The sequence below is a fragment of the Mesocricetus auratus genome, unplaced genomic scaffold (genome assembly GCF_017639785.1).
Source record: "Mesocricetus auratus isolate SY011 unplaced genomic scaffold, BCM_Maur_2.0 Super-Scaffold_100676, whole genome shotgun sequence".
In the NCBI taxonomy this organism is placed as follows: Eukaryota; Metazoa; Chordata; class Mammalia; order Rodentia; family Cricetidae; genus Mesocricetus; species Mesocricetus auratus.
Genome location: NW_024429266.1, coordinates 83,032,333 through 83,059,484, shown reverse-complemented (window position 1 = coordinate 83,059,484; position 27,152 = coordinate 83,032,333).

Genomic DNA, 27,152 nt, shown 5'->3' with positions numbered 1-27,152 from the left:
CAGTTTTGATTTATGAGTTCTGATGATATTTTTGTTTTATCTTCCAAAGTTCTATCATCCAGAACAGTATGATTTCTTTCAATAGGCATTAAGTTCTCTGATTGTTCTGGGAAGGAGGTTCCATAATGAAAGGAAATGACACAACTGATTTGTATAGCGGCCCGTGAGTGACCTTTCAAGGATTTTCCCAATGACAAAGGGTTACCTTGAAAGTCCCTTGTTGATCTACATTCATTCATCCACTGCCTACCTTTGCCACACTTTCTGCATAATCAAGAAGTGAGAGGGGTTTTGTTGGAATTATGCCTTGATAAAGCATTGCTTCTTGGACTGTCTTGTTTATAGTCCCTTTTAAGTTGACCTTTTTTACCAAAATTTTAACATGTAACATTTTGATTTTCTCCAAACCTTTGGAAATAGCCTCTCCTATCCATGTATCATCACAGTCTTGAGATTCAATATTGATTCTATATTGGATCCTTTCCTCCAAAGGTGCTGACCCTAACTTTAAAGTCCTAATTATCCTTTTGCATTGTGCTTTAGTATTTTCAAAAGCCAGATAGACTGCTGAAGTCAATATTCCTAAGAAATTGGTGAAGCCTTCCTTTATGCCCTGTATAACTTTAGTAAAATACTCAATTTTCTTTTTTATTCTTCCAATTCTGTCCCAAGCATTCAAAGCTGCTGTTCAGCATAAAGACAGAGTGTTCATCATATAGAGATTGCCTTTACATAGTAGCATAATCTCTTTCTACAGGAAGTTGATATTGGGAGAATTCCACACCTCTAGGTCTACTCCATTGTTCTGTGTTCTTATACACTTCTTTGAACTAGATACTCCATTGTAATTGAGGACAAGGCTCTAAAACAGCTTAAGCAAGGTCTATTCAGTCTCTAGGGATTATTATATTGCAAACTGACCACTAGTTTAACATCTGCTTCACAAATGGTGAGTGTGTGCTATACAAATTTCTTTAAATCTAACATTGCCACAGGAATCCAAACAGCTATTACAGAGCCTTTATCATTTTGCATTTCCTATAAGGTTACTGGATATACTAAGGTTGTTGTATGAAAACCTTAGACTGTTCCTCTCTAACCTTATAATGCAATGCTGAAATTAGTTCTTTAAATTCTTCTCTCTGGTTTTGAATATCTTTAGTACCTCTTATGTTAACATTTTCTAAACCTTGTATCTTGGCAGTCATACCAAATAAAATTTTAAGAGCTAAACAAATAATTATCAAAATGATATCAAAGTGATAAATGACAGCATATCAATCCCAGTTAAGCTGATTGTCCCTTTATATAACTGTACCATTTTAAAATCAAGCATTGTGTGACCATACAGAGACATAACTTTTTCTACTGTATTTTGTTTCCCATTTTTTAATGTGGGAAAAATCTCCTTATCTAATTCCTCCCTGTAAGAAGTCTCAATTTTCTCATCAAATCTGCCAAAAATGACACTGAAGATATGATGCTGCCTGCTGCTGCTCAGAATAGTAAAAGCGTGACCAGATTTCAAGGCAGGTAACTATTTTGGCAGCAGCCCAAGAAGGGTGTTCAGAAGCTGGGACTTGGTGGCATACCCCTTTAATCTCAGCACTCGGGAGGCAGAGGCAGGCAGATCTCTGTGAGTTCCAGGCCAGCCTTGTCTACAGAGAGAATTCCAGGACAGCCTCCAAAACAATACATAGAAACCCTGTCTCCAAAAACTAAAAAAAAAAAGAGGGTGTTCAGGGAAAGTCCACCATGAGAGAAGACAGAAAAATTTGGTGAGTAGGGTGGTAACTCTGGTTATGCATAGCTCTGGCCTATGACCATTACTGCAATGTCATTTGCAAAGGCAATTGGCTTTTTTGTGTGTAGTCATACCACAAAAGGTGGATGCCAGGTGTAGCATGAATTCTAGTTGGTATTATTAAAAAAAATCCCCGAGTCAGATTATGGGTTAAAGCTGAAGATCAGAGAAGTAAAGTGGCCAGCCATTGGAGAGTCCTCACCTCTACCAATGCTCACACTTAAAGGGGCAGTCCTGTGTTCAGATTGCATCTCTAGACTGCATCTGTCTCTGCCAAACCTCAGACTGCATTTAGCTCCTGTCTCCTCCAGCCTTATATTCCTCTCTAGTGTTGGGATTAAAGGAATGAGATCCCAAGTCCTGGGATCACTTTTGTGTGAGTTTTGTTTTTCTTCAGACTGGATTAACTTAATGTAGGTCATGGTGGTCTTGAAATAATGGAGATCCCTCTGCCTCTGTCTCTCGAGGGCTGGAATTAAAGGTGTGTACCCCCAGGGCTTGACCTCTGTGGCTAAATAGTGTGGCTAAATCGGCACTCTGATTTTCACGCTCATTTTATTTGTTAGCTCATAAATAAAATATCATCACAGTTTCTGACTCTTTCACCTGTTTTTGGTATCCTTTTTCTCCTGTTGTGATGTTTCATCCAAGCTTTATATAAGGGTGTGTCCCTAGTCCTATTATAACATCTTATTATATGTTTAGCTTTTATACCTGGGAGGCTTGCTTGCTCTTTTCTGAAGGGAAACAGAGGAGTGTATCTAAAGGAATTGGGAGGTTGGGGGATGGGGCTCGAGGTGGAGGTAGGGGAAATGGTGAGAGAAGAATAAATATATAAATTCATTCATACATAAAGTTTTTCAATTTGTGTCTGATAATTTTTGCGGTAAGAGTCAGTTATTTTCTGTATGCATCTTGTAAACATAGAAAAGCTGCTGCTTTCTGGCTTTATTTTTTTATCATTGCTCATGTATGACACATAAATGATTCCAAAACACAGCACACAATTGTTTCAACTGAATGTGTGCATTAATATCATTACAACTCAATCTAATAATCTATTTTTCTATATATCCATGGTAAACTGACATTTTCAAGGACAGTGACCAGGAATTATTCATTTTTAAGAAATTCTTCTCTACCTTTATTAATCACTAATGCATATTCTTGTAACATCTGAGCCATGCAATTTCTTGTTAAATCATGTGAGCCAATTGTCATTCAGTTGCTTTATCAGAAATGCTCACTGACAGTTTTGTCTGAACTGATCTGACTAGTATGTATACTGTTAGATAGAGGGATTCTTAGGAATACTCAATCATAACTCAATTGATAACAAAAATATTGACTTTATAGATAAAACTGGTAGCAGACTTTTTGTGTTCTTCTTTGTAATGGATATCCTGCCCATATACATATAGAAAATAGATACCCTTGAAGAAAATAAATACTATTGTAGAAAACAACATGCTTTCCAAGTCTTTAATCGTTTTTATTTATATTTAATTTTTATTAAAATAAATTAAGCATGCATACATGCTTCACATGTCAACCCCAGCTCCGTCTCCCACTCCTCCTCCCCCAGCCTCCCACCCAATCCCCACATCATTCCCCAGGGAGGGTGAGGCCCTCCTTGGCGGGATCTCCAGAGTCTGTCTTTTCATCCAGGGCAGGATCTAGGCCCCTCTCTATGTGTCCAGGATGAGAGAGTATCCCTCCATGTGGAATGGGCTCCCAAAGTTCATTCACATGCCATGGTAAACACTGATCTACCACCCAAGGCCTCAGAGATACCTGAGGCCTCCTCACTGACACTATATTCATGGAGTCTGGATCAGACCCCTGTTGGCCTCTCAGCCATCAGTCTGGGGTTCAAGAGCTCCCCCTTGTCTGGTCAGCTGTTTTTGTGGGCTTCACCAGCACGGTCCTGATGCCTTTGCTCATCACTCCTCAATCTCTGTCACTGGGTTCCAGGAGTTCAGTTCAGTATCTAGCTGTGGATATCTGTTTCTGCTTCAATCAGTCACTGGATGAAGGTTCTAGGATGGCATATAAGGTAGTCATCAACCTTATCATCAGGGAGGAGCTATTAGCTGTTTTCAATATCTGGAAAAAGCTGTCCTTCCTGTTGGATTCCATAAATACTTTGAATTTTCATTTTGTTTTTAACACTATAACTAAATCTTAGGTATTCACAGCATTTCAACATTTTCTGTATGTAAAATATTTACAAGAAATAATAAATCTGTATAACTGGCAAATTTCAAAACAGTTCTAAGTTATTTCATAATAGAATGACAAATTTATAAACATTTGTGCTTTTAAAGAAAATTAATAATTGCATGAATAAGTTTTAAAACTGTGACATCAGTGCCAGGCAGTGGTGGCACACACCTTTAGTCCCAGCACTCGGGAGGCAGAGGCAGGCAGCTTTCTGTGAGTTCCAGAGCAGCCAGGTCTACAAGAGCTAGTTCTAGGACAGCCTCCAAAGCCACAGAGAAACCCTGTCTCAAAGAAAACAAGAATGTAAAAACAACAACAATAAAAAACTGTAACATTAGAGCATTTTTGCTTTTAAATTCTTTATCTATGAAATCTTTTAAAACAGTAGTGATATAATTCCAGCCAAAGAGCTGAATCAACTTTCAAAATTAAATCTTAACACAAATTTTATTTATTTAGCTTCCAACTAACTTATAAAGGTGTACAATAAGTCAATGCCTTCAAAACTTATGACTTCTGTTTAATTAAAAACTAATGTGTGAATATATGTCTCTTCAACAGCTTCTTGTGAATTATTTGACTTGCTAAAATTGATTTGATTATCCCATCCATTTTAATTTCTCTTAGAGGATCATAACATCAAATGATGTAATTCAATCAACAATTCAATATTATAAAAGGTTGTGTAATACTATTAGATTATACATCAACAAACCTTTTATATTAAAATAGCAATCTGTATGAACAAAATGAAGGAGAGATTTTTCTTTTATTGTATGCATCTGGCAATTATGTAATACCAATGTTTTAAAACGTTAAAAAGTTATTAAGAAACTGGAATAAAATATCTATAGTTATTGAATTATATAGAGTTCCTACATTTAAATAAGTATTATATATAAGAATCAAAAGTAAGTCCAAATCAAATACACGTTGAAATAATTCTTCATAAAAATATTATAAAAAAGTATGAAAAATGAAAATGAAAATTAAATTAGCTAAATAAATGATGAAAGCAATTATTTGAAGCCATTATTAAATTCCCTTTGGCATTTCTTTCTAAATTATAAATTTAAGGCATATTTAATTTGCAACAAATTTAAATTAATTTATAATACAGTAGATACTTTTGAAGAAAGATCAAAACAATGAATTATTTCTTTACATTAAGAACTTCATGTTAATATATACAAAATCCTAAAATATAGCATAAGAAATAATCCCCAGTCTGGGTAAAATTCCTGTCACATGGCAAAAGTTTTACAAGTTGCTGGAAAGATACCATATACAAGGGATGTGTTACTTGTATGAGAATTTAGAAGCAATTCGTGGTCTTTTATTCCATAATGCTGACCCTAACATTCAGGTATTTTCCTAAGCATGCCCTCTAATTCAGGATTCAGAGTATTTTGGCAGAACACAAGATAAAATGCCTTAGAAAGAGACAGCAGGTAGTAAGTAATTTACAGAAAGACAAGGGGATTGGTTTTGAAATATATCAAAATGTTGGTAATATTTGTGTTTTTCTGTTGAGTTGGCCTATTCTTGTTCCATTTAATGGTGCATAAAATATGTCTACTGTTGCCTAGTGGTGTTGGCACATGTCCTTACACCTAGCACTTGTGAGGCAGAGGCAGGTGGATTACTGTTAGTTTCAGGTGAGCATGGGCTGCAAAGTGAGTTCTCGGACAACCAGTGCTACACAGAGTAACCCTGTCTCAAGAAAAAAAGGACCCAATATATATTGTATGTATGTATATACACACAAATATGTATGCATATTTGTATATATGTATATATCTACTTGAATATAAATGGTTAATTCAAATATTTAGGATGACATTTAAAATTTATACCAATGGAATCAGTAAAGGTTTACATTCTTGTGACTTAACACTATTGCATAATAATAATATTTATTGTTAAAGAAAATAAATTATTAAGCACAAACTTTATCTTAACTTTAGACAAAATAGTTAAATAACTTTCATCATATTGTAAGCCCAATATATGCTTAATGATTACAGCACCTTTATAAGTAATTCTTTCAAAATAGCCTTATTTTCCAAGCCAACAGAAAACTCAAATTCCAACATGAATACAGGAGAAGCGAATGAAGATTCAAACCTGGCTCAGGAGCTGTTGGCAAGTGATGGCTGCTAGGGTAGGGAAATTCATGGACCCTAACAGGTTACAAATGTTCCAGGGGGTGGCCACATATTCATGAACATATTGACAACACTAAGTGAACTGATTTTCTTTTAAAAATGTATATGAACATGGGAGAGAAAAGTCAAAGAGTTATAAGAGGGGTAGAAGATGAAAGGAGTCAGGAATACAATTGTTCAAAACACATATTCATTATGAAATTCTGGAAACAATAAATTCCAAAATAAGTATTTATTTCTATAAAAGGAAAACAGTAATCCATTCTCAGTGTAGTTTCTGAAGCAATTGCCGGTGAATGTCTTTAATAAAAATGACTAACCTAGAATTTTAAATTATAACCTGTGTCTCAAGTTTTAGCTCCTATGTAGACCCATCCTTCTAGGAGGAAGGGATATGGTGTCAATACATATCCCTTTATCACATTAGAATTCATTATATTTAATGTGGCTAATCACTTAAGTTTTCAGAAATAGTATAACTGGTTCTTTGGATCTAGCCATATACTATTTGTTCTTAAGTAGGATTTCATTTGCATTCATATTATTCATCTCTATTGCCTTCAGCATGTGCTTATCATTATCATGGACTTCACCATCAGGTCTGCTAATTTGTGAAATACTATAAACTATTTCTAACTCAATTTGTATATACTCTGTCATGGTTTGAATCTATTGGGTATCCTTAGGTGCCAGAACACTACATTATAATACAGTTAAGCTGGACCTGTGTTCATACCTTCCACATTTCATCACACAAAGTTATTCATTTGTGCATCCTGTCCTGGTATTGCTAATTGACACTGCCATATCTTTGGGAATGGCAAAAGTCCTAAACTCAAGCACAGCTGCTTGACAAGTTTCAGCAAAGCTGAGTCACATGATGGCCACTGTGTCACCTTTGGTTTTGTATATTTGAGTGACTTTTAATGTTTGTACAATCAGAGAATATTGGATTTTTAGGAAAATAATTACGAATAGTTATGCATTTCCCCAGAAGTACTGCTTCCAAGCTGTGCCAGAAAAGTCACAAACAGGCTACCTTCTCATTTTTAGGGAAATATCCTTATCTACTTGAAAATCTTTCTTACACCTTGGAGGTTGTGACACACATACACAAGCCAGAGGTCTCTTTATGAGACTACGAGGTATTCTTAAAATATCTGTCTCTACACTTCTTCAGGAACAAGATAATCAAACAAAGACAACTTATAAAGGTCAACAGGATTAAACGGGCTCGAGGAGCTGACCACAGATCAGACTGCCAGCCTCTTCTGTTGTGGGATTTCGATCTATTTAGCCAATGACTTGAAAGCAGAAAGCCCTAGCGTGTAATCTTGCACGCCTACCTGATATTAAGAGCTGACAGAGAGGGTTGAGTGCTCTTTTTCTCTCTCTCCCTCTCCCTCTCCCCCCCCCACACCCTCTCTTTGGTGCTCCAAGAGGAGCAGGTGGCAGAGAGGTGGATTGTGTTTGGTGCACTTCACCCCTGGGCAGAACAACTGGAGGAAGCCAGGTGAATCAGCACCAGCATCTAATTGGTGCTATATCAGTGAATGTTTGTCCCTATCCTATATATAAATTCTTGAGACCCTTTAACAAACTCTTGTGTTTTTTACCTAACACTCTTCCTACTATACACTCAGGCAATTATGTGACATATACAACAAGCTTAGATCAGCTGAAGTTACCTCTGCCCTACAAAGAGACTTATATTGATGGGCAAAGAATACTGTAAATGTATGATAAAAGAATGAAATGTCAGGACCTCGTTTTCTTGGAACAGCTAGCACATGCAGAGCCACTGTGATGTCATATGATCAAAACCAGCAGAATTCCAGGATTAGACTTACAAATAAATTTTATACATGTATAAAATGTTAACCATGACGTATGCCAGAATTTGAATAATAACTGAAACAGCTCTGGCCTCAGGATTTTTCTTGGTCACTATGACCATTAAGAGTTAATAATACACTGCTTGAGACATGACAGTCTGCCCAGGCTGGCTTGGAAATTTTGTTTTGGTCTAGTGTCCTTGTACTCACAAAAGCTAACAGCCTGAGAACATATGCCTTTTGATTCTTAAAAATTGGGTTGTTGGGTTAATGAGTAAGAATGATTGTAAAAGATTACTCTGCTTATTAATGATGTCAAAACTTGAGGGAAATTATTGGAAATGATATCTCTGTTCTCTCATAGCTTATTAATGATGACTAACAGATGAGCAAGAGGAAATGAAACACATGTCCAAAACCAAAAACGATATGATGTATGTTTTAGGGCAACATGAATGTTTCCTTGCTTACTGAATTCAGTACAAATAAAGAAGCACTCTGGCTGCTAGTCAGGCTGCAAGAGTCTCCCACCCATCATGGTCTGGCTCACTTCCTTCTCTTGCAGACTTCTTACTTCCTCTACTGGGACCTGTCCACCACCAGATATGGACTCCTGGGCCCGAATGCCATCTGTCTTACCATAACAGATTCTATACATAATCACCTTGGGAATATTTGTGCAACATATTTCAGGTTTTGCTAGTCTATTGAGCACTCAAATTCCTATCATGCTGAGGAGGCGATCTATCACATTGCCCAGGTGCCACAGACATGTGTTTACTTGGCCCTCAGTTATATCTATACATCTTCTTCCCTACATCACCTTGTTGCTCTAAGGTATACTTCTCACTCTAAGGCATTTCTCTGTCCCTGGATCTCTGGAACAGAGGATCAATCAGCATGAAATTTTCTTCGGTTTCATATCATCTTTTTAAGTTTTTGTTAAATGTCACACCCATATCATGGTCTCTCAGTTAGCATTTTAGGTTTCTGCTTTTCCTTTATTGCTTTTAATTTCCCTTTTATTTATTTTTGTATATAATTTTTTCCTTTTTCTTATTTATATTAGAAGCACTCTTATTTACACATCCATCCACCCATTCCCTTGCCCTCCTATCCTCCCATGCTCCCCACTGACCCCCCAACCCACCCCTCATTCACTCCCCAAGGATAGTGAGGCCCACCCCAGGGGATCATCAAAGTCCCTCACATCATTTGGGGGAGGGCCCAGGTCATCCTTCCTGTATCTGCCCTGCAATAGTATCCCTACATAGGGCTCCCAAAGTCCACTTGTCATCTAGGGATAAACACTGGCTCCACTGTTAGAGGTCCGTAGACTTCGTTGGCCTCCTAACTGGCACCCACATTCAGAGGTCTTGGTTTGGTACAATGCTGGTTCCCAAGCTTTTACAAGTATGGGCTCCATGCTCTCATTAGGTCAGGTCAACTGTTTCTGCTGGTTTCTCCTTGGCTCCTTTACTCATCTCTCCTACCTCTCCACAATTGGCTTCTGAGAGTGTGGCTCAGTGTTTAGCTGTAGATGCCTATTTCTGCTTCAATCAGCAACAGGAAGACGGCTCTATGAATGGTAATCAAGGTAGTCATAAATCTCATTATAGGGGAAGGGCATCAAAGGCAGACTCTCCACCAATGCCTAGATTCTTAGTTGGGATCAACCCTGTGGATCCCCTAAAAATTCCCCTGTGCCAGAGACCTCTCACCAAACCTGTACTGGCTCTCTCTATCAAGGCATCTTCTTTATTGCCCTCCTCTATTCCTCCCCTGATTCAGTCCTCCTGTTCTCTTCCCCCGTCTCCCCTTTCCACATCCCTCCTCTCTCCCCCCTACTCCTGTGCTCCCAGTTTGCTCAAGGGTTCTTGTCCTTCTCCTATTCATCAGGAACCATGCTTTCTTCTCTTGTGGTCCTCCTTGTTTCCTAGCTCAGCTTGCAGTGTGGATTGTAGGCTGGTAATCCTTTACTCTATGTCTAAAATCCATATATGAAAGAGGACATACCATGTTTGTCTTTTTGTGACTGTGTTACCTCGCTCAGGATGGTTTCTTCTACTTCCATCCATTTGTCTGAGAATTTCAAGATTCCATTTTTTTTCTGCTGAGTATTATTCCATTGTGTAAATGTACCACATTTTCTCTATCCATTCATCATTTAAGGGGCATCTAGGTTGCTTCCAGGTTCTGGCTATTATAAACAACGCTGCTATGAATATGGTTGAACATATGCTCTTGTTGTATGAATGTGCATTCTTTGAGTACATGCCCAGGAGAGGAATTGCTGGATCTTGAAGTAGAATGATTCCTATTTTCCTGAGAAACCACCATACTGATTTCCAAAGGGGTCATACAAATTTGCACTCCCACCAGGAACGGAGGAGTTTTCCTCTTTCTTCACATCCTCTCTAGCATAGACTGTCATTGGTGTTTTTGATTTTAGCCATTCTAATTGGTGTAAGATGGTATCTCAGAGTTGTTTTGATTTGCATTTCCTTGATGGCTAAGGATATTGAGCAATTCTTTAAATGTCTTTCAGCCATTTCAGATTCCTCCATTGAGACCCCTCTATTTAGTTCTGCACCCCACTTTTTAATTGGATTGGTTGGTGTTTCGGTGGCTAGCTTCTCGAGTTCATTGCATATTTTGGAAATCGGCCCTCTATCAGATGTGGGGTTTGTGACAATCTTTCACATTCTGTGGGCTGCCATTTTGTCTTGCTGACTGTGTACTTTGCTATACAGAAGCTTCTCAGTTTCAGGAGGTCCCATTTATTAATTGTCAATCTTAATGTCTGTGCTACTGGTATTATGTTTAGAAAGCATTCTCCTGTACCAATTCATTTAAGGTACCTCTCACTTTTTCTTCCAAGTGTGTGGCTGGTTTTATGTTGAGGTCTTTGATCCATTTGGATTTAAGTTTTTGCATGTTGATAGATATGGATCTATCTGCAATTTTTTACATGTCAGCATCCAGTTATGCCAGCACCATTTGTTGAAGATACTTTCATTGTTCCATTGCATAACTTTAGATTCTTTGTCAGAAATCAGGTGTTTGTAGATGTGTGGGTTAATATCAGGGTTTTCAATATTTGAGTCCATTGGTCTACCTGTCTAATTTTGTGCAAATACCAATCTGTTTTCAGGATTATGACTCTATAATTGTGCTTAAAGCCAGGGATGATGGTGCCTCAGCAAGTTCCCTTATTGTACAAGGCTCTTTTAGCAACAAAGTTGACTGTTGTTCTTTAAAGGTCTGTGAAGAATTGTGTTGGGATTTTGGTGGGGATTGCATTGATTCTGTAGATTGCTTTCGGTAAGATTGCCATTTTTACTATGTTGATCCTACCTATCCAAGAGCATGGGAGATCTTCCCATTTTCTAATATCTTCTTAGTTTCTTTCTTTAAAGACTCAAAGTTCCTACTGTGCAGGTCTTTTACTTGTTTGGTTAGTGTTACCTCAAGATATTTTATGTTGTTTGTGACTATTGTAAAGGGAGATGTTTCTCTGATTTCTTTCTCAGCATGTTTTTTATCTGTGTATAGTAGGGCTACTGATTTTTTGAGTTAATTTGGTACCCTGCCATTTTGCTGATGGTGTTTTCCAGCTTTAGGAGTTCCCTGGTAGAGTTTTTTGGATCACTGATGTAAACTATCATATCATCTGCAAATAGTAAAAGTTTGACTTCTTCCTTTCCAATATATATCCCCTTGATCTCCTTTGGTTGTCTCATTGGTCTAGCTATAACTTCAAGTACAATATTGAAGAGTTATGGAGAGAGTGTACAGCTTGTTTTGTTCCTGATCTTACAGGAATTGTATTGAGTTTCTCTCCACTTAGTTTGATGTTGGCTGTTGATATGTTGTATGTTGCTTTTTATCATGTTTTAGTATGTTCCTGTTATTCCTGGTCTCTCGAAAACCTTTATCATGAAGGGGTGTTGGATTTTGTCCAAGGCTTTTTAAGCATCTAGTGAGATGATCATGTGGTTTTATTTTTGCAGTTTGTTGATATGGTGGATTAAATTGATGGATTTTCATATGTGGAACCATCCCTGCATCCCTGGCATGAAGCCTACTTAATCATGCTAGATGATTTTTCCTGATGTGCTCTTGGATTCAATTTGACAGTATTTTATTGAGTATTTTTGCATCAATATTCATAAGGGATATTGATCTGTAGTTCCTTTTTTTAATTGTTTCTTTCTGGAGTTTGGGAACCAAGGTAAATGTAGCCTCATAAAGAGAATTCTGCTTCTATTGTGTGGAACAATTTGAGGAGTACTAGTTTTAGCTCTTCTTTGAATCTCTGGTAGAATTCTACACTGAAACTCTCTGGCCCTGGGCTTTTTTTGGTTGGAAGCCTTTTGATTACTGCTTCTACTTCATTAGGGGTTATATGTCTATTTAAATTGTGCAGAGCAGGCCCAGGAAGATCCAACGAGGGGGATGTACAGAGATGGGAACCCAAGCATAGCCCACACTCACCTCAGGCAGAGGTCAGAAGGTGGAGGTAGAAGGCCCGAAGTGTGGCCAGATTCAGGGTGGTCCTTTCTGGAGGGGTGGTTCCACTCTAGGTGCAGAGCAGGCCCAGGAAGATTGAAGCAGGGGGAATGCAGAGAGTTTCAGCCAAGAGAAGACCCCACACTCACCTCAAGCAGAGGGCAGAGGGCAGAGCTGTATATAAAATTTTATACTTATTTTTGTCACATAAATATATACATTAAATTATTTATCATATGTGGTATCCATTTCAGTCAAAACTTACATGACTGTTTGTTTTTTCGACTTGTTGCAAACCTACATAGATTTGGAAAGAAATGGTATTTGAATTTAGAAATTCCTCTCTAAGAGTGGTCTGTTGGCAAATCTATGGGATATAGCTTTGATTCATTATTGATTTTTTTATTTTATCATTTTTTATTTTAATTTTAAATAGCTTGTTTTACATGTCAATCCCAGTTCCCTCTCCCTCCCCTCCTCCCGCACTCCCCTTCCCCCCCACCCTCCCACCCTATTGCCAAATCCTTCCACATAGGGGATATTTAGAGTCTGTCATTTTACTCTGGGTAGGGTCCAGGCACTCCCCTAAGAGTCCAGGCTGAGAGAGCATCCCTCTTTGTGCTATAGGCACACGAAGACTGTTTGTATACCAGGGATAGACACTGATCCACAGCTCAGGGCCCCATAGGTTGCCCAGGCCTTCTCGCTGACACTCACATTTGGGGGGTCCAGATCAGTCCCATGCTGGCCTCCCCACTATCAGTCTGGGGTCCAAGAGCTCTCCCCTGTTCAGATCAGCTGTCTCTGCTGGTTTTGCCAGCCCATTCTTTGCCAATTTGCTCATCACTCCTCTCTCTCTGTCACTGGGTTCCTTGGGTTCAGTTCAGTGATTAATTGTGTGTTTGCCTCTGCTTCCATCAGTCACAGGATGAAGGCTCTCGGATGGTTAGAGACATCAAGTTCATTATCAGGAATGGGCATTCGAGGTGGTCTCTCCACTATTGCTTAGCTTGCCAATTGCTGTTATCCCTTTAGATCACTTGAGGACGCTCTGGTGCATGATCAGTATTCGATCCTATGATTCCCTCTTCCCTCTATTCTACCCCCACCCCCTCAACTTCCTGTTCCCCCATGACCAACTCTCTTCCTCTTCCCTCCCTCTCTTCTTCCCAGGTCCCAATCCCCCCCACCCCTCACCGTATTCCCCATCCATTCAGGGGATCTTGTCTCCATCCTCTTCTCTTGGGTACTATGCATATATGCATATCTTTTAGGTTCTTTCCTGTTTCCCAGACTCTCTATCAGTGGAAGTGCAGACTGGCACTATCCTGATCTATGTCTAAAATCCATATATGAGTGAGTACATACCATGTTTGTCTTTTTGCGACTGGGTTACCTCACTCAGGAAGGTTTCTTCCAGTGCTATCCATTTCCCTGCGAATTTCAAGATTCCATTGTTTTTTTTCTGCTGAGTAATACTCCATTTGTAAATGTACCACATTTTCTCTATCCACTCTTCAGTTGAGGGGCATCTAGGTTGCTTCCAGGTTCTGGCTATTACAAACAATGCTGCTATGAACATAGTGGAGCAGATGCCCTTGTTGTATGAACCTGCCTCATTTGGATAAATGCCTAAGAGTGGAATTGCTGGGTCTAGTGGTAGATTAATTCCCATTTTCCTGAGGAATCTCCATACTGATTTCCAAAGAGGCTGTATGAGTCGGCACTCCCACCAGCAGTGGAGGAGTGTTCCTCTCTCTCCACATCCTCTCCAACACAAATTGTCTTTGGTGTTTTTGATTTTAGCCATTCTGACAGGAGTAAGATGGTATCTCAGAGTTGTTTTGATTTGCATTTCCCTGATGGCTAAGGATGTTGAGCACTTTCTTAAGTGTGTCTTGGCCATTTTAGCCTCCTCTACTGAGAATTCTCTATTTAGCTCTGTACCCCACCTTTTAATTGGATCCTTTGGTGTTTTGGAGACTTGTTTCTTGAGTTCTTTGTAAATTTTGGAGATTAGCCCTCTGTCAGATGTAGGGTTAGTGAATATCTTTTCCCATTCTGTGGCCTGCCTTTTTGTCTTTTTGACTGTGTCCTTTGCCTTACAGAAGCTTTTTAGTTTCAGAAGGTCCCATTTGTTAATTGTCGATTTCAGTGCCTGTGCCACTGGTGTTATGTTTAGGAAGTGGTCTCCTGTACCAACTCGTTGAAGAGTATCTCCCACTTTCTCTTCTAAAAGTTTCAGTGTGGCTGGATTTATGTTGAGATCTTTGATCCATTTGGACTTAAGTTTTGTACAAGGCGATAAACCTGGATCTATCTGCAGTCTTCTGCATACCAGTACCCAGTTATGCCAGCACCATTTGTTGAAGATGCTTTCTTTTTTCCATTGTACAGTTTTAGCTTCTTTGTCAAAAATCAAGTGTTCATAGGTGTGTGGGTTAAAATTCGAGCTTTTGATTCAGTTCCATTGGTCTACCTGCCTATTTTTGTGCCAATACCAAGCTGTTTTCAGGACTATACCTCTAAAATAGAGCTTGAAGTCAGGTATGGTGATGCCTCCTGAAGTTCCTTTATTGTATAGGGATGTTTTAGCTATCCTGGGCCTTTTGTTTTTCCATATAAAGTTGATTAATGTTCTTTCCAGGTCCTTGAAGAATTGTGATGGAATTTTGATAGGGATTGCATTGAATCTGTAGACTGCTTTTGTCAAGATTGCCATTTTTATTATGTTGATCCTACCAATCCAAGAACATGGGAGATCTTTCCATTTTCTGGTATGTTCTTTGATTTCTTTCTTTAAAGACACAAAGTTCTTGATATACAGGTCTTTAATTTCTTTGGTTAACATTATCCCCAGATATTTGATGCTGTTTTTGGCTATTGTAAAGGGTGATGTTTCTTTGATTTCTTTCTCAGTCACTTCATCATCTGTATATAATAGGGCCACTGATTTTTTTGAGTTTACCTTGTATCCTGCCACATTGCTGAAGGTGTTTATCAGCTCCAGGAGTAACCTGGCAGAGTTTTTGGGGTCACTTATGTAAACTATCATATCATATGCAAATAGTGAAAGTTTGACTTCTTCTTTTTCTATTTGTATCCCCTTTATCTCCTTTTGTTGTCTTATTGCTGTAGCTAGAACTTCAGGTACAATATTGAAGAGATATGGAGAGTGGACAGCCTTGTCTTGTTCCTGATTTTAGAGGAATTGCTGTGAGTTTCTCTCCATTTAGTTTGATGTTAGCTGTTGGTTTATTGTATATTGCTTTTATTATATTCAGGTACATTCCTGTTATCCCTGATCTCTCTAGGACCTTTATCATGAAGGGGTGCTGGATTTTGTCAAAGGCTTTTTCAGCATCTAGTGAGATGATCATGTGGTTTTTCTTTCGCAGATTGTTAATATGGTGGATTACATTGATAGATTTTCTAATGTTGAACCATCCCTGCATTCCTGGGATGAAGCCTACTTGATCATGGTGGATGATTTTTCTGATGTGTTCTTGAATCCGGTTTGCGAGTATTTTATTGAGTATTTTTGCATCAATGTTCATGAGGGAAATTGGTCTATAGTTCTCTTTCTTAGCTGTGTCTTAGTGTGGCTTGGGTATCAAGGTAATTGTAGCCTCATAGAACGAGTTTGGCAGTGAGCCTCCTGCTTCTATTGTGTGGAATACTTTGAGGAGTATTGGAATTAGCTCTTCTTTGAATTTCTGGTAGAATTCTGCACTGAAGCCATCTGGGCCTGGGCTTTTTTTGTTTGGGAGACTTTTGATGACTGCTTCTATTTCATTAGGGGTTATAGGTCTGCTTAAATTGTTTATCTGTTCTTGATTTAGTTTTGGCAAGTGATATCTATCCAGGAAATTGTCCATTTCCTTTAAATTTTCAAATTTTGTGGAGTACAGATTTTCAAAGTATGCCCTGATGATTCTCTGGATTTCCTCAGAGTCTGTTGTTATGTCCCCTTTTTCATCCCTGATTTTGTTAATTAGCATGTTCTCCCTCTGTCTTTTGGTTAGTTTGGACAGAGGTTTATCTATTTTGTTGATTTTCTCACAGAACCAACTCTTTGTTTCATTGATTCTTCTCAGTGTTTTTCTGGTTTCTACTTGATTGATTTCAGCCCTCAATTTGATTATTTCCTGGCATCTGCTCCTCCTGGGGGGAGTTTGCTTCTTTTTTTTTTTTAGAACATTCAGCTGTGCTATTAATTCTGTAGTATGACTGTTCTCCAGTTTTTTCATGTGGGCACTTAGTGCTATAAACTTTCCTCTCAGCACTGCTTTCAAAGTGTCCCATAAGTTTGTGTATGTTGTGTCTTCATTCTCATTGAAATCGAGGAAGTCTTTAATTTCTTTTTTTATTTGTTCCTTTACCCAGGGATGGTGCAATTGTGCATTGTTCAATCTCCATGAGTTTGTAGGGTTTCTGCGATTTGTGTTATTGTTGAATTCTAATGTTAATGCATGGTGTTCTGATAAGATGCAGGGAGTTATTCCAATTTTTTGTATCTGTGGAGATTTGCTATGTTTCCTATTATGTGGTCAATTTTAGAGAAGGTTCCATGTGGTGCTGAGAAGAAGGTATATCCCTTTGTATTTGGGTGGAATGTTCTATAGATGTCTATTAAACCCAGTTGGGTCATAACTTCTATTACTTCTTTTGTTTCTTTGTTATGTTTCTGTCTGGAGGTCATGTCTAGCGGTGACAGCGGAGTTTTGAAATCTCCTACTATTAGTGTTTGAGATTTTATGTGCATTTTGAGCTTTAGTAATGTTTCTTTCACGTATGTAGGTGCCTTTGTATTTGGGGCGTAGATGTTTAAAATTGAAAACTTCGTCTTGATGTATTTTTCCTTTGATGAATATGAAGTGTCCTTCTTCATCTCTTTTGATTGATTTTAATTTGAAGTCTAATTTGTTAGATATTAGGATTGCTACACCAGCTTGTTTCTTGGGACCGTTTGATTGGTAGATCTTTTCCCAACCCTTTACTCTGAGATAACGTCTGTCTTTGATGTTGAGATGTGTTTCTTGTATGCAGCAGAAGGAAGGGTTCTGTCTTCGTATCCATTCTGCTAGTCTGTGTCTTTTTATAGGCAAGTTGAGGCCGTTGACATTGAGGGATATTAATGACCATTGATTGGTGATCCTTGTTTTCCCCCGAAGATCAAGGGGGATGGGGGATGGGCGGGCGGTCCTCGCCGGAGACCCAATCTCACCTGAAGCTGGACTAGCCTCATTATTGATTTGTAGAGCACATCTGACATAGTGTGGTGCCCCCTTGGGTAGGTGATTCTCAATTATAATTATATAAGAAAGAAGGCTAACAAGTCTTTGTACTGTTGTTGTGTATGATGTCCCTCCTGCTGAGTTTATATATGAAACCACAGTGCTGTATATGAAAAACTGTCCTCCTGTATTGATTCACTGCTTCTTAATCTTATAATGTTTTCTAACCCATCTTTGGCAATGACTTTTTAGCATTAGGACAAGAAAGAATGATATAAATGTCCCATTTATGACTGGTCATTTTGAGATCTCTTATTCCTTGAAAGTTGACCATTTGAGGGTTTCTTTGATTTTCTCCATCTACTAATAAGAAGCTTGTCTGATAAGAAACAAGAGATATACTAACCTATAAGCAGACTGATAAGTCATCAGAATTTGGCTTAATACTATGTCCTTTTAGCAAAATTAAATTAGTAGGATCTCCCCTTGGGTGTATGATCCATCTAGAGCTAGTACTAGATATGGGTTCCCAGTTTTGAATCAAAACCTGAAATTTAATCAGAAAGTGGTTGATTTGTCACATAGCATTCATGCCTTTGTTGCATCAGAGGCTATATCTTGCCAGGCTGCTCATTGTCATAGGTCACCACATTCAAAGCTGGGTAATACTGGTAATTATTTTTCTCCTCCAGTTGTGTGCATAATACCTTCCAGTATTATGAAAGCTGACCAGTTGGTGCTGCAGGATTTTTTAGCATGAAAACTGAAAACCTAGAGACAGATATTGGGGTTCAAGCTGAATATCAGAAAAGCGAAGAAGTCAACCATTAGAGAGCACTCACCTCTCCTAATGCCCAGATTGAAGGCGTGATCCATTGAACCTTAGATTGCATCTCCAGACTCCACTGCTCTCCATCAAACCTCAGAGTACTAGACAGCAATGCTCTTCTCTATGTGACTAAAGACTAATTGCTACATGAGACCCTTTGCTTCTTCTTTTTATACCTCTCTAGTGCTGTGATTAAAGGCATGAGTTCTGATACTTATTTACACTTTTGTAGTTCTTGGTGGTCTTGGACTCAGAGAGATCCATCTGCTTCTGTCTTCTGAGTCCCGTGATTAAGGGAGTATGTCCACTCCCCAGAGATGATGTTAGTTTTGGATTCTGATACTTCAGGCAAGATTTATTTAACAATAAATAATATACCACCACATTTCCCTTCTTATCTAATGCAAAAGAAGGTTATAACTAATATAAGAAAAACATGTCCAATAAGTATATACAAGAAATAAACACATCAACAGTGTCTAGTCCATTTTCATTTGACAAATTCAAAGAAAATACTCCATTATCTAAAATTAATGTCCAGTCCATTTGCATTTGACAAATTCACAGAGAATACTCCATATAAATCCTATTTTGTTTAGTCTAAAATCTTCTACCTAATTTACTTTCTATTCTAATTGGCAGTATCAAATTATTTTTAATGTCTCTCAAGCTTTTACACTGTGCATATGTTTAGTGAGTTTCTCTTGTGCGTCGGGTAAACAATGAAAACTATAACTATCACTATCTAGTCTTCAACTCCCTCAGAGACCAGAGAGGGAGATTATATTAACTGAGTAAACAGGATGTCTGAGCAAATGACTTCCAAAACAGGTAGGAAATGACATAATAGCTGGTTGCCTAAACAGTCATACAATGTTTTTCTGCCTCCAGGCCTACTATAACTAAGAGACTTTTCTGTGAAGCAGGACTTAACAAGCACTGTCCTGCTTTGTCTTGGCAAGGTTTTGTCATCATCCTCTTTTGTGCCCTGCTTGTCCAATTTAGACAGCATATTGTTAGCAGTTGAAGCAAGGTCATTTTCTTGCCCACTGGCTTACAATTGCCAGGAAGTCAGTAAACTCCATATGGAGTTTCTTCAATGCCCACCGTTTTTTATGAAGTAGATTGGTACTGCCAGGAAAAGGCATTGTTGTAAAAAAAAAAGAACGTATGTTATTGAAATATTATAATTGCCATATTCTCTGAAATGTTTGAAGATTATCTGTCTTTCTAAAATATATCTCTGTTTGACCTTGATAACATTCCTAATGTGAATAGAAATTTTATTTTAATAGACAAATAATTATTAATTTGAGTTTCCTTAAGAACCTATAAAGTTAGTAATAATAACTTTCAAGGATTAGACATTTGCATTGCATTGTTAAATATGCTATATATGTACAGTAACTTGAATGAGATTAGAAGCATATGTATAGTGTGTTTTAATAAATTAATTTCAAATTTGTATCAGTATACAATATTTGTATACAATATACAGAAGTCCAATTCAATGTAAAATATTTAAAACTAGTAACTGTTTTTTGGAAGTAGATTCAATAATTTACATTTTTAACTTATTATATCTATATCTTTGCTTATTTTTCAGAGTAGATTCAATTATATACCCTTTTTATCCTATCTTATCTGTATCCCCCTTTTTTGACCATTATAAATAACAACTAGTAAACAATCCCCCTAAACAATGGCAAATATCCATAAGCAATTGAATGACCAAAAATTCACTGATCCCACCTCTCAGGAATGTGTGCATGTGTTCTCAAAGTTAGTTCCTGCTGAAAGGAAAATTTTGGGTTAATTGTCAAGCTGTATTATTTTTTAACAGTCTCTGCACATGGGAAACTTCAGGGCATGTCTCGAGTCCTGGCAAGAGTACTCTGTGATATTGGATCATCTAAGTTTGCCACCTTGAAATTGTGGGAGCACTTTCTGTGAGGCTGGATTACCTCAGCTGGTCACCTTGAATATGTTATGAGCAGTTTGTAGTCCAAAGGCAATCTTTAATTGGTGTCGTTCAGCTTAACAGTGTTATCACCATGCTGGTGGAAATGTCCTGTGGAATTCCATCTTTTTTGGTCGATACTTCAGAGATTGCATTAGCTCAGATTATTTCTTTTCTTGGTAATTTTTTTTCCAGTATTTCTCCCTTCTTTTTGGATGCTTGTCTAAAGGTCTTTAAATTGCTCAAGAAGGTTGTTTTCATTTTTCCTGAAAAAACTCCTCCCCAACCTTAACTTTGAGGAGGTTCCTTATCTAATCTTTATACATTTTGATTTTTGGTTTCTCCTGAAACTCTTGTTTTATCTTCTATCATCCAGCCAATATTTTTATTTGTTTGCTGGCTTGCTTGGTTTTCCAGTAGGCATTACATTTTGAATTGCTCTGGGAAGGAGTTTTCTCCATGGTTACAGGAAATAACTGAACAGAGTTTGGCAAGGGGGCCTTTGAGAGGCTCCTCAAGACATTTCCCAAAGGCAAAGGGTTACCTTGAATGTCTTCTGTTGATCTACATTCATTTGTCTAATGCCTGTCTTTGCCACACCTTATGCATAATTGCGAAGTGAAGGGTGTTCTATTTTCATTATGTGTATAAAAAGCATTTTTTTCTAAGAATGCCCTGTTTACAAATCTTTTAAAAGTGACTTTGTTTTAAATAATTGGAATATTTGATATTTTGATTTTTCTACAAATTTTTTGGATCCATTCCTCAAAAGGTGCTGACCTTGTTACCTTTAAAGCCTAGTTATCCCTTTGCATTGAGAATTAGCATTTTTAAAAACCAGAGTTTCGATTATTATGTTTCTAGTTTCTGAATCTGATATCATTCTGTTTACTGCTGATATCAGTCTTTGTAAGAAATCCATGAAATCTTCCTTTGGACCCTGTATAATTATTGTAAATGATTCAATTTTCTTCCTTACTTCTCCAATTCTTTTCTAAGCATTCAAAGCTGCTGCACGGTATATAGCCAAAGAGGTGGTCATCAACTAAACATTGCCTTCTTAGAGTAGCATAATCTCCCTCTCCAACCATACCTCTAGCCTTAGCACATTGTGTAATAATTTTAACCTCTTCACTGAACCAGGTAGTCAATTTTAATTGTGATTCAGGCTCTAAAACTGCATCAACCAAGTCTATCCAGTCTGCAGGGATAACTCTACTATAAACTACCATGTGTGGAAGATCTGCTTTACAAATGGTGAATGGATGTCATATGAGACTCCTACTTCCTTAAATTTCCCTAAATCTAACATTGTCACAGGCATCCAATTAACTTTTACAGATCTTCTAACATCGGTACTTCCTGTAAGGTTACTGGATATAATATGTTTGATTTTTTCATATTTAATAATTCATATTTTGCACATCATAATTCATATTTCATATTTCATTTTTCACTTTACACATTTCACTTTCTACAATTCATAATTCTCTATTTCATATTTATAATTCACATTTCATAATTCAAATTTCACATTTCATAATTCAAAGCTCATAATTCATAGTTCATAATTCACAGTTCATACTTCATAATTTGTAATTAATATTTTATATCACATAATTCATAACTCATGACTCATAATCCACAATTCATATATCAAACTTTATGTTTAATAATTCATAATTAGACGCCGGGCGGTGGTGGCGCACGCCTTTAATCCCAGCACTCGGGAGGCAGAGGCAGGTGGATCTCTGTGAGTTTGAGGCCGGGCTGGACAGACAGCCTCCAAAACAATACAGAGCAACACTTCTCGTAAAAACAACAACAACAAAAATTCATAAGTAGTATTTCATATCACAACTCCATATCTCATAACTCATAATTCATATTTCACATATCAATTTCATAACTCATAATTAATATTCATAATTCATATTTCAAAACCATTCATATCTCATGCTTCATATTTCATATCCAATAATTCATTTTTAATAATTCATGTTTCATAATCCATGTTTTAAATTTAATAATTCACATTTCATGATTCATATTTCATAATTGCTATCTTGCAGGACATATTCCATAATTCATAAATCATAGTTCATAATTCACTTTCATATTTCATATTTTGTGTTTCATATCTCATGCTTCTCATTTCACATTTCACAATTCATATTGCATAATTCATGATTCATATTTCACAATTCATATCTCTCATTTCACTTTCATAATTTATAATTCATACTTCAGGAATCACAATTCATAATTCCACATTTCATGATTCATATTTCATATTTAGTATTTCATAATTAATATTTCACATTTCATAATTCATAATCCATAACCCATAATTCATAATCCATAATCTGTAGATCATAATCCATAACCCATAATTCATAATCCATAACCCATGATTCATATTTCATAATTCATAATCTGTAATTCATATTCATGAATCATAGTTTGTGTTTCATAATTCACAATTCATATTTAATAATTCATCATTCATATTTCATAATTCATGATTCATAATGCATGCATGCATGCATGCCTGCCTGCTTGGGAGTGATTAGAGGCATGTGTGCCACCATCTTCAGGCGAATAATCTTTTGTTCGTATTTATTGTTTGAAAATAGACTGAGAAATTATTTGTAAGAAAGCCATTTCTGAGATTTCTAGAGTACCTTAGGCAGTCTTCTCTGAGAACATGTATGGCCTCCAGAAACAATGTGAGATTCTCTAAGTACACCGGCAACCTTACTGTGAGGAAAAGCCGCAGAAAGTCCCACTGAACAAGTGTCTGCAGAACCAGGGTATCTGTGCTTTAAATGCACTTTTTCCCCTGTTGGGGCCTGGTGCTCTCCAGAGTGGGTAGCAGGCGGCTGTGATGTCTTCTGCCACTACTCAGTCAATGACTTCAACCAGCGAGGAAGGACATGCTTCCCCTGTCACTCAGGATCCAGGAGGCAGGCCCACGGATTTTTTGGCCAATCAGGGAGAACGTTTAGTGACTGTGTGAACTGTCCAGTGAGGAGTTTTGGTCTTAGGTAGTGTAGGCTGCACAACATTTGTGCCATTGTGTGCCCCTGCCATATTGTCATCGGCTGAGGCCCCAGATCTCTCCCCTTGGTATCTGCGTCCTCTCCACTGACTGCAAGAGTCACAGGAGGACATCACGACTCCCAGTCTCTGGAAATTGTGGGTGCCGCAGGGAGTGAGGAGGAGGCTGCCACAAGCAGAGGCGACATTGGGGACATGGCCTCCTAGGGCAGCTGAGTTTTTCTGTCTCCAGGAGTCAAACGCTGCTCTGGTCCCGCTGGGTAGAGCTGAGTCAGTAGGCAGAGTCGAGGTCATGTCCCTCGCTTATTGCTCAGGGCTGTGGCGTCTGGGCTCACCTGGGCGCCTGCATCTTTGCAGCCTGGGCAATACAGGAGAATCGTGGGGATACTTACTTTAGGACTCATGTGCAGAGAAGGGTGGAGGATAAGGAGGGGTGTGGTGATCCCGGGTTCTTTGCTCGTTGTCAGAGAAGCAGGATATCATTGTCTCCCCGACATCAATAACTTCACAGCCTTTGTCGTTTTCTTTGACTATGATCTGACCAGTACACCTGATTATCCTTGGGAGCTGGCCATGGGCAACCACGATTCTTTTAACTCAGTCTTAACCACTAATATCAGCAGGCAGTTAGGCTACACATGAACATTTCACACAATGGCATACAAATGTACAGGTTACTGAATATCTAGTAAACGGTTGAAGAGGCTGAAGACATGAAAGGTTCTCCTCAAGTTCGAGGCAGACAACTGAATACTTAACAGTGAGCATTCAGAGATGTCCATTGTATGCAAGTCCCCAGTGCAGGCTGTTAGAAGCCAGAAGAGGTCCGATCTGTGGCAGGAGAAACTCTGCTGGATCTGGAGCCCTGGAGCAGACAGGGTCCTTCTGGGAGCAAAGGTCCGGGACTCTTAATCTGTTGGGGTCTGCATCGCATCTGCTCAGCGTCTCCACAGAGAAGAGAAGAGCAAGTTTGATTTTTTTTTAAGACGTTAGGTTCTTCCTCTTTAACATTATGATGCAATGTTGAACTTGGTTCTTCATCTTTGTTTAAATATGTCTATGATCTGCTATAACAAGTGTTCCTTAGGTCTGCATTTTGGCACTCATATCAACCAACTGTTTTAAAGAGATAAACCAAGAATTATCACATGGAAAACAATGATTTTAAAAAGGTTAATTAACAGTATGTCAATCCAGGTTAAGTTTCATGTGATTGTTCCAATTCTCTTTCTCTTTTTTTTTTTTTTTGTTTTTGTTTTTGGAGACAGGGTTTCTCTGGATTGTTTTGGAGGCTGTCCTGGAACTTGCTCTGTAGGTCAGGCTGGTTTCGAACTCACAGAGATCTACCTGCCTGTGCCTCCCGAGTGCTGGGATTAAAGGCGTGCACCACCAACTCCCGGCGTGATTGTCCCATTTTTAAATCATCCATTGTGTAATCATATAGAGACCCAACTATCTCCATTGTAATGTGTTTCCCATTTATTTTTAAATTAGAAATAAGGTTGCTTCACATGTCAATTCCAGGTCCCTCTCCCTTACCCTCCCCTCCTCCCACACCCTCCCACCAATCCCTCCAATATCCCCTCATTTCCCCAGGGAGGGTGAGGCCCTCCATGGGGATGTTCATAGTCTGTCATTTCATTCAGGGCAGGGCCTAGACCCTCCCCATAGAGTCCAGGGTGAGAGTGCATCTCTCATTGTTGGATGGGAGCCCAAAGTCCATTTGTGTGCCTGGGATGAATACTGATCTACTACCTGTTGGGGGAAGTCCTGTGCATTTGTCAATAACGTACTGTTGAGCCAATAGGAAACCTAGATAGGAGGGACTAGGAGTCCAGGAGGACTCTGGGAAGGAGAAACACAGGAGTTCGAGATGTAACCGCCATGGGGTAGGAAGCCCGGAACTATTCTCCGGTAAGAGAAATACTTAGATTAACAATTATGGGGTAATTATTCAAGTCAGAGCTAGCCAGTAAGAAACAAGCAAGGCCAACAGCTTCATAATTAATATAGCCTCCTGTGTGTTTATTTGGGACTGATGCGGCTCTAGAACCAGGCTGGCGGAAAGGCTTCTCTCAAGGAAAAAGCTTCCTTTAACAACTACCCAAGGCCCAATAGATTACCTAGGCCTCCTCACAGACACCCACGTTCAGGGAGTCTTGATCAGTACCATGCTGGATTCCCAGGCATCAGTCTGGGATTCAAGAGATAACCCTTGTCAGGTTAGCTGTTTCTGGGGGGTAAACTAGCCCAGTCTTAACCCCTTTGCTCATCAGTCCTCCCTTTCTGTCACTGGATTTCTTGAGTTCAGCGCAGTGTTTAACTGTAGGTGTCTGCTTCTGCTTCCATCAGCCATTGAATGAAGGTTCTGTTTCCCAGACTCTCTGGCCGTGACTGGGTTACCTCACTCAGGATGATTTCTTCTAGTGTCATCTATTTGCCTGCACATTTCAGGATTCCATTGTTTTTTTTTCTGCTGAATGTGTAAATGTACAACATATTCTCTATCCACTCTTCAGTTGAGGGGCATCTAGGTTGCTTCCAAGTTCTGGCTATTACAAATAATGCTGCTATGAACATAGTGGAACAGATGTCCTTGTTGTATGAATGTGAATCTTTTGGATATATGCCTAAGTGTAGAATTGCTGGGTTTTGTGGTAGGCTTATTCCCATTTTGCTGAGGAATCTCCATACTGACTTCCAAAGTGGGTGAAGGAGTTGGCACTCCCCACAGCAGTGGAGGAGTGTTCCCCTTTCACCACAACCTCTCCAGCATAAATTGTTATTAGTGTTTTTGATTTTAGCCATTCTGACAGTAGTAAGATGGTATCTCAGAGTTGTTTTGATTTGCATTTCCCTGATGTCTAAGAATATTGAGTACTTTCTCAAGTGCCTCTCAGCCATGTTATACTCCTCTATTGAGAATTCTCTATGTAATTCGGTAGCCCACTTTTTAATTGGATCCTTTGGTGTTCTTGATTCTTGAGTTCTTTGTAAATTTTGGAGATCAGCCCTCTGTCAGATATGGGATTAGTGAACATGTTTCCCATTTTGTGGGCTGACTTTTTGTCTTGTTGACTGTGTCCTTTGCCTTACAGAAGCTTCTTTGTTTCAGGAAATCCCATTTGTTAATTGTCAATCTCAGTGTCTGTGCTACTGGCTTTATGTTCAGGAAGTGGTCTCCTGTACCAATTCGTTGAAGAATATCTCCCACTTTCTCTTCTAAGAGTTTCAGTGTGGTTGGATTTATGTTGAGGTTTTTGATCCATTTGGACTTAAGTTTTGTGCAAGTCGATAGACATGGATCTATCTGCAGTCTTCTGCATGCCAATATCCAGTTATGCATTTAACAGACATCTATAGAACATTCCACCCAAACACAAAGTGTGTTTTCCATTTTTAATGTGGGAAAATTCTTTTATTTAATTTCTTCTTTGAGAATTCCCAATTGTCTTATCAAATCTGCCACCAATGATGGCAATGTTATGAGGCTGACTGCTGCTGCATACAATAGTAGAAGCCCA